The sequence below is a fragment of the Pteronotus mesoamericanus genome, unplaced genomic scaffold, assembly GCF_021234165.1.
Source record: "Pteronotus mesoamericanus isolate MK-2021 breed Mesoamerican mustached bat unplaced genomic scaffold, CSHL_Meso_final contig_220, whole genome shotgun sequence".
In the NCBI taxonomy this organism is placed as follows: Eukaryota; Metazoa; Chordata; class Mammalia; order Chiroptera; family Mormoopidae; genus Pteronotus; species Pteronotus mesoamericanus.
The window spans coordinates 3,747,148-3,762,690 of NW_026555091.1; positions in this window are offsets into that span (position 1 = coordinate 3,747,148).

The window sequence follows — 15,543 nt, forward strand, 5'->3', positions numbered from 1 at the left end:
ACACCGCGAGCCCTCACCAGCGCCACGAGTGTTCAACAGACACAGATGAGACGGGAAGGGCAATGCTTCTCCCAGCCAGTCCGGGCGCCCCTCCGTGCTTAGCAGAGCGGCACACATGCTCCCACCAATCATTGTCACTTAGATTCCAAGTGACGGAAGCGTCACACTGAGGTATGTGTTGCCTTCCCGCAGGCCGGCTTCCGAGACACAAAGAACTGGAAGGCAGCACAGTCACTGGGATCTCAGCTGGTACGTTCACTGCGGCATTCGCTGTGTCGTAACCCCATCCGCTGGATAGATAGATGTCCTTTCTCTAGATGGCGGGCACCCTGGGAGTTATTTGCCTTTGCACCCTCTGCTCCCAGAAGGATCGATAAATATTCAAATGGGTTCATCTGTCTAATCTCTTCACTTGCAGTGACCTGCTCGAAGTCAAAATTAATTAATAATAGAAAAATCTGACTGCTCTTTTCCAAGTGGAGAGTTCTATTTTTCCCAGGGCCTGGATGGCGAACACAAATCTCTCACTGGGAGTCCTTGAACCCTGGTTCACATAGGCACATAAACCCACAAACACACGTACACGTACAGAACACACTTAGATACACAAAAACACACATGCATACAAGAAAACACAAAACACACAGAAAGACAAAGACACACAAACAAACATATTGGTTACATATTTGATTTTTCAGGTACACACTGAGGAACTTTTTATTATTCTCCTAAACATTGCACATGCAAACACACTCGGGACGTACTTCTACTAAACGAATTATTTGCTGTTCGACTGAAATTCAGGTATAACTGTGCACCCTGTTATTTCATTTGCTAAATCTGGTAACTCTAAGACAAGCACACACATAGATCCACACAGGTGCGTATACGCAAGCACACACACGACACGCGCCCTCCCCCTCAAGATTCAGTTCCTTCCGAAAGATCCTGCTGCTCCCAGATGGGTCACCAGTGCTGGCGTTCCCTCAGCAAGTCAATGGGATGTCCAGGGGCCCCCTATCTTCAGGGATCGGAAGGGAACACCTGCCCTCCAAGATTCACACGAACACACATCGCTTATCACTGTCACCACTGATGGCTCATTTGACACGATTTTGTCACGCTGCGATGTCCAACCTGCGGCCCAACGCAAAATCATAAATTTACTTAAAACATGATGAGATTGTTTCTGTGATTCTTAGTTGCAATGTATTTCATGTGTGGCCCAAGACACCTCTTCCTCTTCCAGTGTGGCCCTGAGACCCCCAAAGGTTGGACACCCCTGTAAGATTCAAGCTCCAGAGAGATGCTTCTTCCCCCCTAGAAATCTATGATGCTGAGTTTACAAATATCCTTAGTGATTAATGATGGAGAGAGGTTTTTAATCCAGTTGGACCTCTGTTTAGGGTTCCCACACGCACCCTAACTTGGAGAGCCTGTGGGTAGTTCCTGACCCTGTTTTCTTTGGCGCCCCCACCTCGTCGTCACAGGTCTATTGAGTGCACATCGGCAGTGTCCCCTGCAGGCCTTGTGCCCTCCATTTCCATGGCCCCTGGCCATCCTGCCCTCTTACTACCCCTCGCCTCCCTGTGGCCCTCAGCCCCCGCTGCCTCACCCTCAGTCCAATTCCTCCTCTGAGAAGCTCCTGGAGCGAGGCTCGCAGCGGGCACGCAGCGGGCCTCCCTCCCAGGAAATCTTTGGGTGTCGCTCCATTTCTCCACCGTCCCCCCGGACCCCTCAGCAGGGCTTCCAACGCCCTTCACTGAGAGAACCCATTCCGACCTCAGCTTCCATCTTTCCACTCAGACATTTGGGTTCGGCCCCACCCGCGTGAGTTACTTTTCTCTCGAACACCCAGTCGTTTCCATGACTCAGCCTTTCTCCCGGTGTTCTCCACGCAGGAAGCATTCTTCAGCGCCTTCCCTGTCCAGCGAATTAATTACCCTTCAGGTCACTTGGCGCGTCCTCTCCAACCCATCCCCCCCGCCTTCCCCTGCTGTGGAGCTGATCCCACAGCCTTTGCCTGTACTTCTTCCTCACTTACCATTATAGTTTTATTAACAGTTATAAGCTTGTGAGCCTTTCGGAGGCAGGAGTCAACTCTTATTCATATATAAAACATCGGTGTCCAGGACAGCACCTGCCACAAGACAGGGTCCTTCGAAATGATGCCGTTGGTAGACTTTATTGGGTAGCAGCTTGCGTCAGGGTTGAGGCTGAGGCTTGGGACTCAGGAGACCAAGATCTGAGTCCACGAAACACCATTTATTGCCTGCATGACGTGTAGCGAGTGGCACAGTTTCTCTGTGTTGGCAGAATGATGCCCCCCGGGATGCCCATGCCCTCATCTTCAGAGCCTGTGGGTGCGTTGCGTACATGGCACAGGGAACGGAAGGAGCAGATAATGTGAAGGTGCTAGTCAGAAACACTTCCTTTATTTATTTACAATTTTTATTCCTTACTAATAAAAGCATTAAATGCTATGAATTTCCCCTGAGCCCAGTTTTCACTAGAATATGGCATAATTATCATTAATATTTTCTAAGTAGTTTATAATTATACTTTTGATTCACTCTTTGATCCCAGAGTTCTTGAGGAGAAATATTTTTTTGAGTTCATCAAAAGTTAAAAGTTTGAGGAAAATAAAGTATGTTGGGGGGTTTATTTTGAAAAATTTTCTAAATTTTCTGGCTTTATCCCCAGCATCTAAGTATATTGCTTGGCACATGGTAGGTGCTCATTAAATATTGAATAAATAAATGAACAAATAAATTAATGAATGGGGAAAATGGGGCCTGTAGAATTTCTACTCTTGAATTTGTATGTATGAATTGGTGGTGTACTTTAAGCCAATTTTGGTAAATGTTTCAGGTGTAATTTAAAAGAATGCATGTTTTAGTAGGGCAAACAGCTCTATTCATGAAACAACTTCAGTGTACATTTTAGAGCCTCTAATATCCTTGTGTATTTTTGTCTCTTTGATCTCTCAATTTATGAGAAAACTGTTGAAAGCCTTCCATAATGTTTTAATTATTGCCAAAAGTGGAGGTGGTCATTTGTCTGGGCCTGCCTTTACCCTGAGCCTTCCTGGGGCGGGGATCAACTCTTACTTTCAAAGCAATGGCATGGAGGTTTGATGGCCTCCAACGACACAGTCTGACCAAAGAAGGCGAGGTGGCGCGACCCTCAGTTATCCCCCAGGATGCTTTCATTCCTCTGCTAGGGAGGAGCCATTGTTTCCTCCCACTCCCGTGCAGTCCCGGACTCCTACATCTGTCCTGTCCCCTTGGATACAACGGGAGGACACGAGAAGTTTGCCTGGACACAAAGGGGTCACAGCTGATGGGCTCTACCAGGTGGCTGGCTCGAAGGGAGGGGCACAATGTCGCCTTTTATTGTTTCTCCTGGGGTGGAATTAGAGGGCCCAAGGATGACATCACATCGTAATGCTATTCGAGGCGAGGTGCTAAGGGACCACCTCTGCTTGGTTTTTCTTCTTCTCTAATGGAAACATGAAAGAACAAGCGAGTTTCATTTACGGACCGAGGGAAAGGGCTTGAAGAAGTTTGGCTAAGATTGCACGGTCTCTATGGGAGGGAAGGTGGAGCTTGGAAAAACTGGTACAGGTTATTAATTTCATTTGTTTCCAAAGAGAAGGATGGTTTTTCACATGGCAGTGCCAAGAGCCCCAGCACATAAAAAAGAGACTTTCCAAGAGATTCCCTATAGCAGATCCCAATCGTAGTCTTTTATTTTTCTTGTCTTTTTTCTTTCCCTTAGTCCTTGGCTGTTATATGACACGGAAATACAGGCGTATGCCTGCTGCATTTCCCTTGTGAATTGTGCTCTTACTCGTTAAAAATAAGCTTCTTTGTTTTACTTAATGCTTTTGCCTTAGATTTTAAATGTCTGCTATTCCCTCCTCCACCTTTTTGTGTGTTTGCGTTCATTTAGGGGCCTCCACCTTCCTCTCCCACTGAGAGCTTCCTGGTTATTAGCCCTGGGATGGGTTTCTCTCTCGCTTTCTTTTTTAATCTTGTAACAGGGAAAGTCATAATAAAGAAAGTACTCTTTATTCCTTGTTCAACCTCATTTCTGTCATCTCTAAGTATTTAATGTTTTCTGTTTCTATAGTAATACATACTTGTTTTTTTTTACTCTTAATGTTGTATGTGTTCTCTCTCCTTTCTCAGAATTAAATCTCCTTTATTTAGCAATTGTTCAGTGCACAATGTCTCTCTCCCACCGCTCGTAATTTGGGTTCTTTCTTCCTATAAGCAATTGGTATAATCTGTCAATAATAAAGAAGTCCTATCTATCTATCTATCTATCTATCTATCTATCTATCTATCTATCTATCTATCATCTATTACTTTGAAAATACTCAAGGAAACAAAGCACAGGCGTTACCTGTTAAATAGGTTTTCTAGCTTCCATTGATTTAACTCTGTACCAGGGGCTGGGGAATGCTTTGCTCTGGGCCGTGCTCTCAGAATTTAACCCTAAATCATTTAGTTCCAACCCAGCGACATCTTGAATGCCCTCTTCAGAAAGTCCTGTCCCGATTTTACTGGATGATATAAATGTGGTTGGTGGACTTAGGCGACCCCCTCACTCTGTCCTCATACAAAGGCCGGGATGACACAAACTGCGACCAGCTCGACGACTCCAAGGGAAGCCTTTCTAAAGATCATCACTCATCGACGGGGAGCATGACAAGCGCAGTGACATGGCCCTTGGCCTCCGGCCTCCTCCCCCGCATTTCAGCCTTGCTGACTCTCAGAGCCCTCGTGGACGGAGTGGGGCTCGCGCTGTCATTGAACTTACCTGGCGCACAATAGAGGCGCTGAATGCCTGGCTGTGGGAGCGTGAGAGCATGTGACTTTGTGACTCTGGGTGGGTTTGCAAGTCCAATCGATGATTATTTTACATTCCTGACTATTTTTGTTTGTGTGTTAGTTTTTGACGAAGAGTTTGGGTAACTTTCTTTGCAACACGTTCCAGGCAGCTTTTCTCTGAAAAGAAGAAGGTACGACAGCTATACACGGCCGCTGCTCATTTTAGTAAAATGTCTAAAAACGGACCCTTCATTTCTTCCAATCCTTTTCATTGAACCTGTGACAGCATGAAGCTATTTCCGCTGTTTTCCTTATTCTGGTGCATGCCACCTCCCTCCACCCCTCAGCGACATCTGCTTTCTATTTATAGAACCAAACCCGCAACCATGGGCGCGAAAGCCAAGTCTGATTTATCCATTAATTAGAAATTGCCATAATGGGATGCACTCCCTCCCCCCTCCCCAAGATAACAGAGAATATTTTTTATTTTCTCAATAACCAGCTCATATCCTCTGAGTGAAGCATTTGTTCTTCATAGTTGGCTTATTTCAGGCCCAGTCGGAGGCCCATACTTTGCCTGACTGCACTCCTGGTTCCTGGAGCGGCTGCCCAGCTGCTTGGGGAATGAATGGCCCCAGCCAACCTTCTGAGAGCCTCCAGCAAGTGGGAGAACTGAAGTCCAGGAGCCTTGATAGTCACCAGGAAGAACTTGAGCTCATAGGGACAGAAGGTGCAGGGGAATAAAGGTTAGAGGAGAGCGAGCCAGTTATTTAGAGCAGATGCCTATTTCCAGCTCTGCACACACTCTATGTGTTACCTGGATGGGCAGAGGGGCGGGCTGGGCAGAGGGGTGGGTGGGCAGAGGGCCTCCCACCCGTAAGCCCTCAGTGGTCTCTTAGTTACACTATTGACGCTCCGTGCCATTTCTGCTTTGCCGTTCTCTCTTGCTTTAACTTTCACAAATCCTTGCCCAGGTGAGCCAGTGAGCTCATGAGCCCAGGAATGTTTTCTTTCCCACGTATAACTTTGATAAAAATAAAAACTAAATTATAAAAATTATGGTATTTGGATTGGAGAAGATCGATGTCAATGCACTTCTTTTCCCTAGTAATTTATTGTTCTGTGTGGACTCCAAGACTGATTAAGGGAGACACAGTCTGCACATGATCCCACATGTGTGTCATGTGTCGGTGCACACACGTGTGTGTCGGCATGCTAAGATGTGCATGTTCACTTACATGTACTACACGGCAGGCAGATGTGTTCATACATATTAATGCGACTGGTTTGTAAGCAGTGAGATGTTAAATAACATGATGCTTATGAAAATGACAAGAAACAACCTAAAATAATGGAATTCATTAAAGAAACCATAAGCAGACATTAAGTTTTTAAAAATCTAAATAGTTCTTTAGAATGTGAAGATCTTGCCTACATGAAATAATTGAAGATGTGTAAATGACAGTTTTTTTTGCTTTGCATTCATTTTCTACAAATAGAGAAATCTGATAGCTATCATTGTTAAAAACAATGTTACTCATAAAACTCATAAACATAATTAACAGCGCGTTCTTGTCAGCTTCTGGGAGAAATCAATGAAAGAAGCACAGAAGGACATAAATATTTGCATGTCATCTGATACTTTTAAAAAGAAAATCTGTATTCAAAATATATAAATTTGGTTGATTAAAACTGAACAGCGCTTTTATGAAGATCTGCACGGTCGCACGGTGTGGGAGACTGCTGTGCGCGCCCAGAGAGCAGCAAGCTTCGTGGAGAGAGAATTCTGGAAGGGCGAGTGGGACCTTGATCCCTGGCACCTCAACTCTCCCGTCTGCGAGGAATCACCCAGCCCTAGGGATGTCCAGCTCAGTCTGGATGGAGACGACCAAAGACGGACCTGACCCATTCAGGAAAACCACAGATGGTTCAATGTCCACATAGAGACAAGAAATTACGACAGATGGCTGAACCCTGCTGCTGGTCCCTGGCTCCTCCTCTCTGAGGTAACAGCCATGTTCCTTTCCTGGCTGTTCCACGTTGCTCTCGACTCATAAAAGAGAGGACCCATTGTTCCCCTCTCATTTCAAAACTTGATTTACAAGTCTTAGTATTGGGTTGCGCTTTACAAATACTGTGTTTACATTCTGAGTCCACGTTGATGAGAGTAGGCTATGAGAGGCTGCAGCTTCGATCTTGGGCACTCTCCCCCACCCATCACCTGCTCCTGCGGGCACCATGTGGCGGGTGGTCCTAGGGAGAGACCCACACGGGGAAGAACCGACACCTTCTGCCAAGAGCCACGTGAAACTCAGTCAATCCTTCAGAAACATCGTCGCCATCGGACACCTTGGCTGCAACCTCATGTGAGACCTTGAGTAGCAGCCACCTTGCTAAGCCACTCCTGGGTTCCTAACCCTCAGAAATGAGAATAAATGCTTATCAATTTCACCTGCTAAGTTATGGAGCTATTTGTTACAAAGCAATAGATAACTGATAGACATCACACTAATGCCACGATGAGGTCTGCACACTTATTGTCAGACACGACTTCTTCTCCTTAGAACTTATCATACGTTAATGCTTTAGTCAATTTAAAGCCTGTCATTTGTATTCCGGGATGTTGGCCAGTCATTCTCAACTAATCTTTTTGTCGCCATGATTCATTTATTCTACAAATATTTTAATCACCTACAATACCAGATCCTGTTTCAGGCTCCATGAATAAAACATGAACAGAGACAGTGTTCCTACCCTCATGCACAATTCATTTTTTGTTGACAGAGCATACAAAAGTAAACAAATAATTTAAAAGGTAATTTTACAGAGTGATAATTTCCAGGAGGAAATAAACTGGTGAGCTGAATGAGAGTCCCTTGCTACGGGGCTGGGGCGAGGCCGCTCCTCCAGGCAGGGTGGGTTGGGACAGTGTCTCTGAGGAGTGGCATTTGAACTGAGACCTGAGGGTGGAAAAGAGTGAGCCATGGGAGGGGCCTGGGGACAGAAGCCCAGGCCGAGAAAAGCCAGCCCGGGGCCGTGAGGGGGCGCAGTGGGCTGGGAAGGAATCCCCTCCTCGCGGAGTCTCCGTCTGAGCGCGGTGGTCCCACCTAAGACCTCCTAGAGGGAGGCCCGGGTGCCCTCCTGAGAACACGTCACTCGTGGCAGTGTCCTCCTCCCTGCGACCTCCCTGGCCTTTCTGAGGAGCAATAGGAAATACTCTTGTAGGTCACTTTCTTGGAATATTGTTTCACAGGCTGGAAGAGGGAGAGGACTGTGCACTTTACTGGAGGATATTTGAGAAATCCCTGACTCTCGCCACGTGGCCGTTTTTAATAAGCATTTTTTTATACGTAGCTTCTTATCTAGCTCCCAAACTGGCGGGGCGGGGGGATGGCGAAGTTGGGCGACAGGATCAGGTCACTCTGGCCGAATGTCTCACCTTCCCCGGCAGCCCCGGCGGGCCACACCCACTGTGCGCGCGGAGTGCCGCCGGGCACACGCGGCCCCTGGCCTGCGGCCCTTGGCCTGCGGCTCCCCTTCCCCTGTGGTCGCTGATTCTCCCGTCAGCCCCTGCCTGTGGGTCTTGCCATGCTTGTCCGCGAGGGGCGCTGCGGGGGCTTGAACGCAGCCTCCACCCCTGGGAGACGCGGCTGCCCTGCTCTGGCTGGGCCCCAGCCCCCGGCTGCTGCGCTGGCTAGCTGCCCCCACCCCGCCCTCCGCGAGTCACTTTCTCTGGCTATTTGTGCAACTCTGCCCCATCGTATCACTTAGCAGCAGTCAATTGGAGGGAGAGTATGTTTTGCAACTGCAGCGCGATGCTCTGTCAGGCTTAATGGTCGCTGTCAGCTTGCTGCCGATACTGTGTGCCTCAGGGTGAGCGGCGGGAGGCACTGCGCCCCTTGGGGAGACTCCGGCCTGTGCACAAGCCTTCTGTTTCATGTGACAGTGCAATGCCATAGAAAATCTGGCTGATTTCCCTTTCTTGACCCCTAGTCAACCTGTGACATAAATTATAGCGATGCTCAAAGTGTCACAGATTGGTAATTGAAAGAGCACTTGGCATCTTCGAGAAGGGCTCAGATGGAGAGATAAAGCTATTGGAACACGGTTGAGCTGTTTTCCCAGAAATATCCTTTCTCCTCTCTGGTTTATACACTTATTATCAAAAACTACTCTATTTTTACACACTGACATGATGCATGGTTTATATTTAGACAAAAAGGATGAATGAGTCAAAATGAATTGTTGCCACAAATTAGGGTGATATACCAGTTGGAAAGTAATTAGAAATATGACAAGGAGCACTAAGTCAAGAGTCAACCCTGGGCTAGTTTCCTTCAAAGGCTAAGAGATATTGCAGCTTGAATGTGGACCTTTTCTGGGTGTTAGCAGAGCGTGTGCTAGGATTTGTTCCCGTGTTCTTGTTTCTGTTCAGCACATCTTTCATACCTGCCTGTGAAATCCTCCTGATGGGGTCATACAGAGACATACGTATTTACCACTCAGTAGAAAGTCGATAATTACTAAACATCACAATAGCAAACACACCAACATCAAACACCAGGACATAATCTCATGACCCTGGGGTAGGAAAAGCATTCTTAAACATGACATATAAAGGGGCTACTAACCATGAATGACAAATTCTTTATCTGGACTGCATTAAAATTAAGGATTGTTTATCAAAAGCCACCCTTAAGAGGGTGAACAGGCAGGCCACAGTGTAGATGGTGTTTGCAATACCATTTTCCAACACAAGAGTCATATCCAGAATATAAAGAATTCCTACAGATTAATTAGAGAAAAAAGAAGAGAGGCCAGTGGAAACATGGAGGAAAGCACTAAACAGCCAGTTTTTAAAAGAGGGGTTTAAATAGCCAAAAACTCTGTTAAAAGGTACTGAGCTTCATGAGTCACTAGGGAAATAATTCAAACCTACAACGTGATACCAGCGTACTACCGTACCTCCCCCAGAGTGGCTGAAATGAAATAGACAGACGATGCTCTGTGTTGCAAGGATGTAAAACCGCCACAACATATACACACTGTGGGTGAGGTTGTGACTTTGTACAATCATTACAGAAAACAATGCCACAGAGTCTATTCAAAGTGAATACAAGTACGTCCTATGAGCCAGCAATTCCATTCCTGGATGGGTATTCGACAGAAATGTGGGCATGTATTCATAGAGAGATGTTTAAGATTTCAGAGAGGCACATTAGCAATAGTCAAACTCCTTCCAGTGTTAGCACGTATTGTGCATGAGCCTGCCTTTCTGCAACTGTCAAGATGCGTGGGTCCTTTAGTTTACTGGTTAGCCGACCCAGCCTGCGTGGATCATTTTAACTCTAGATTCCATGTTGGTTTACTACCCTGGGTCAGGAATCCTAAACTACTCTTTTACACAGAGTATTATCATTGGAATCTTTGTGGACCACCAAACAGTTTTAAATGTTTAAATTAAATATTAGGCCTATGGAAGTGCATTAAAGCCTGGCTGTTTCTAATACTTTGTTATTCATGTGCCCATAAACATGTCTATTATAGAACATTCATCTATTATAGGCCATCAGTGGGAAAAAGCCAACACTTGCCTAATGAATGGACATAAATCGGGTTCCCAACATTGTTCATACCCTTTGACCTCGCTGGCCTATTTCTAAGAATCTGTCCTAAAGAAGCAGAGATACTTATTAATAAGGAAAGAAAAAAAAAATCAGTTCTGGGCACAGAGTTCAAGGGAACCAACCTGCCTCACCACCCCCACCCCCATCTCCTGGGAAACAGAGAAATGTTGGTAACGGGATGTCATAAGCGCCAAGCTGGATCTGCCCGAGGCACTAACCCACAGGGCCCGCCGCCTACGGGCCCGCAGGTTTCCCCGGTCTCCTCCCCCCGCCGCCCTCTCCAGTCCCCCCGCTGTACTCGGCCCATTTGCTTAGGGCCTGACCCCTGCTTATGTCCCTGGAGACAACGCTCTTAAGCTTTTGGCATTAACCAATTAAAATCAGTTGGGGAGCCTGGATCTAGAAATATCTCCCGAAGTGGCACGGGGCTGTGTAAATACATGTTTGTAAGTTGGACAGTGAGAGTAGTTCGAGTGTGAAAACAAGGACACACGCACTCACTCGCACCGAGGGACTCTCTGCCAAATGTCTGATCCCGGCGCTGCAGACATGTAGATGCTGAGTGGAGAGGGAGAGAAACTGGGGCGCCTGGCCCCTCCTTGATTAACTCCCCATCCTTTGACGAGGAGCCGGGGGCGGGGGGGTCAGGGCAGGTGAGCCTCCAGTGGTGGCTCTCCAAGGAATTCTAGCTTCTGTCTTAATGGGGCAGGAGATGGTGTCAGTGTTTAGAGGCTGTGTGTGTTCTTGTAATTTGTTCTGCTTTCTACCTTAAAGTCAAAAGAGATTCAAACAGTGTAAGAGGACATCCAAAATGGTGTATTGAAACTACTGATGTAAATGTAGCATGTTTATTATTTAAAAAGTGATATTTGCCCCCGCCACCCTATCTCATTTACCAGAAGTAACTATTAATCATAATACCTTCAGTGTTTTTGTATAGATCTCTATACAGATATACACAGGCATGTTTTAGAACAGTAAAGCAATTGTTCTCAAACTTTAATACAAATGAGACGACCATCTCGGATGCTTGTTAAAAATGCAGATAAGGCCCACGTTGTTTTCCAAACTCCCTCTATGATTTTGATGCAGGTGGTCTGCAGGCCAGCCTCCAAGACGGCCCGCAATTGTGTATGACTTGCAGTATCCACTCCCGGTGCCTCGCCTCCCACAATGACTTCTGTAACCAGTTGCACAGCGCAGACATGGTGAAGTGTGGCTTCCACATCCAGGACTAGAAGCCAGCGCAGCCTCCCCCTTGCCTGGACCACAGACTTGGCAGGAAGTAGCTGCTGTGTCCCGAGGACCCGCTGGCAGCCCTAGGGAGAGGCCCTGCGGCAGGGAACCCAGGCCTTCCGACAGCCAGGACCGACTCGTCGGTCATGTGAGCGCGCCACCTGGGAAGCAGGCTGGCCAGCCCCGGCCAAGCCTTCAGATGCGCACAGTCCCACGCCACCATCCTGACGGCAGCCTCAGGGGAGATTCAGCCAGAACCGCCCAGCTCAGCCCACCCCGAAGTTCTGAATGACAGGACTTTCTCCGTTACAAAGAAACAGATACCAATGCAGAACTCTGCTATCAAGTAATATTAATGATCCCGTTAGCCGCCCTTTAAAAACAGTTACATGTTTGGCATCTTATATTTTATGTCCCAGGTGACGTTCAATACCAAGGGATGGCCAACGTTATCGAGGCTAAAGTTTCTATAGACGGAACTAATTTTGATTTCAAATGTTAACAGCACTAACCATTAACACCTGAAGAAGGGGATCTTTCCTGCCTTTGGTTAACAATTGCATAATTCTCTGGCCAAATTTAGACATAGACTGCCTAATGGCCCCTGAGGGTTTGTTGTTATTCTTTAATTTCAGTGATAATAAGGCCAAGTCAGCAAATAGCCTACTACTTATTGCCAACCACTATGCTATGAAATTTACTTATATTATCTCCAACTTGTGTCGTTCCTTCACTGAGTAAGGAGTATCACCCCCATTTTACAGATGAGAGCCCTGAGGTTCAGAGAGTGAATTAAACTCCTACACATCCAGCCGGTAGGGGGAAGAACCAGAACTTACTATTTAAGAAAAATATCAGACCCCATTTTGTTGTTGGACTTTGGTTTGTTACTGTGGCCATAGGCCTAGGTGGCAGGGTGGGTACGTTAATCGGCACTGGAATCTTCTTTATATGTATAGCAATCAGGTGGCCAACAAATGTTTCTGAGTGCCCTTTGTATGCCAGACACTATGCTACGGGCACCAGAGTCAGTGGTGAAAAATGGAGATGTGGACCCTTCCTCTACAAAGTGCATCAAAATGGGTAGGCAGCTGAACAAGATTAGAAGTCACAAAGGCTAATAATCCCCCAATAGCAGATGTTCAATACTTGTCAATGATACAAAGTGCTTTTTAATAACATAGATGGTACTCAGCACATCTAGTCCAATCGTCTTGTTGTACAGAAGAAGAGTCTGAGGTTCAGAGAGGACAATGACTAAGGAAAAGGAAGTTCAATATAAACCTACTTGTGAGGCAGGGTCCAGCGGTTCTCCCCTTGAGATCCAATAGCTTCCAAAATCTGAAGGATTCTGACCTAAAGCCTCGGTTATTTAACCTGTGATGACACTGGGGACTGGTTGACTTCTTCCTTCCAACTTCCATGTAGCGGTTCTCAACCCCGGCTCGTGTTTGCACCAACGGAGAAGCTTTCAGAAGCCGCCGGGTGCTGCCCCTTCTACCCGCCAAACCTGTCTTCCATTCTGTCACGCCTGTGCTCTGAAGCCCCCACGGTAAGTGAGATGGGTCTGAGGAGGTAAGCAAGGGCCCGAACGTGAACGGCCCAAGCTTCTCTGTGCTGGGGCTGCGTGTTCGTGAAGACAGGGGTTCATAGGCATGTTTCCTACCTCAGAGGCAGAGGATGGGGAGGCTCCGCGGAAGCTGCGGGTCAGAAAAAGGGTGGTTAGCGCCGGGCCCACGCAGGTGTGCACATTCAGAATCAGGCCCACAGCGCCGGGCCTGTCGGCAGCTGCCCCACGGGCACGCTGTCCTTGGCGTGGTGTCACCTTCAGCAGCAGAGAAACTGTCAGCTTCTCTACTGGTTGAGGGAATCCTGAAATGGTCTGCAGAGTTCCTGTCCTGCTTAAAAGTATGTTATATTCAAAGGAAGGTCTGGGAGACAGTGGAAGCCTTTGGGGCCAAGAGGTCTTCTAATAATTTGTGTCAATCCCTCTCTGCCTCTGTCCCTCCACAAGGGAGCACAGGTTGCCCAAGGCACATATTACTGTGATTAATGCGGGAAGGTTCAAGCCACAGGACCAAGGGGATGGGCAGAGTCTGCCTCTCCCTGAGCCCATTGGACGTGCCATCTTCCGTGAGGATCTGATTCAGGCCGACACTCAGACACCAGGGCATTTCGGGGCTCCCGAGGGAAGCGCTGGGCTCCCCTTGCCTGGAGGCACTTTGAGCTTCGCCTGCTGTGATCTGGTGGCATCTGGAAACGCCCACAGGGGAGGGAAAGGAGGACGTGGCTGCAGAGACTCCTGGCCCCAAACCGGCACCGACATCCCTAGGAAAATCGCTGCCACTTGTCAGAAAAACAGCTTTGAGTGGACGTCACGCTGATGGTAATCAGATTTAAAATTAGCCTTAACGTGCCTGCATCAAGGGAGGCTTAATTGCAGGGCCCCGTCAGGAGACAAAACACTCCGATGACAATTTTGCTGACAAAGTAATTTGAAGGGTAAAAATCTTCTCTGTGGAACCGCTCAGTTGCCATTGTCATCAAAGTCTGCCTCCGCTCAGACCCATCTCCTCATGCTCCAAGCTTTCTGATTTAAAATATATAAATTTAGAATCTATAAGATTTCCTTTCTCTGGACTCTAGGAACTCTCATTTTTCGGCTGGACGCAGCGCTGTGGGGTGGGAAGGCCGCTGTTCCCCCGCCCTGTGATCCCTGGCGAGTTGCGATCCTCTGAGGGCCTCGGTTTTCCCACTTGCAAAATGAGGGAAGTGAGTCCCACTTTCAAAGACTCTCAAGATGTTTTAAATAAATAAAATGTGTGAATCCAATCTTATTTCCTTTTTCCTTCCCAAACCCAGAGGGCTATTAATGATAGTTATCTTAATGAGAAGCCATTTTCTTCCTATGCACCTGCTTCCAAATTTCCTATGAGTATTTAATAAATTGAAAAACAATACACATTATTTAAAAAGAATATAAAGAGCCGTTTTGGCATGTCTGCCTGAACCGGTTATTCGGAGGATTTCTTCTCCTCTGCACCATTACAAGTGAGATGTCGGCAAGCTGCTGCTCCACGATAAATCGCTGTCCGACCGCCCCAGCTGAGAGACATGCCCGGGGAACAGCTGCTTCAATAATGACTTCTTTAGTGATGGATGAATTATTGGTCGCTTTACAGATGTTGAAATGGCTTGAGTCAAATGCAATTGTACTTCGGGCTGTTTATTTCTCCTCACTCCACTCACAGTAGGTGCAGAAAACAGATATAGCCCCAAGTGGGGCAGAAGGACTGACGGACACGGCCCGGCTCCTCTGACAGCCTTGGCCGCGTCCTCGGGGACACAGCGCGCATCACAGGTGCGGGCGCGGTGGTCCTGCTCTCGGGCCTGGCCTGCCTGGCTTCCGCCCGCCTCCACTTTGCGTTCTGCGGTGAGAGCCCACGGCTCTGTTCTACACCTAAAAGAACAAATGCAAAACGCAGTCTTGAGAGGGAGTGGCCTCACTCCCCAAACAGCCAGTAGTCTGTAAGGGGGCAAGCGCTGGGCAGCTGTTGACAGAGAAACCGTGGGTGCTCCCGGCAGGAGGCAGAGACCCAGTGGCACCCGCTGAACGGGTGAGTGACAGCTCTCTTCTGTGCCCGCAGCACCGCCTCCCGAGTTCTGGGCAGGTGTTTGGGAGCTGAACCTTCCTAAAGGGCTACCCTGGCAGCTTTTGAGGCCCACAATGACCCCAAAGAAAATGGGGAGGTGGCCAAAGCAGTTGACTGAGAGTAAATACTCACGAAGGACTGAGATAGACCAGGAAGAGAAAGTTGACGGAATCCAGGATAGGATAATCC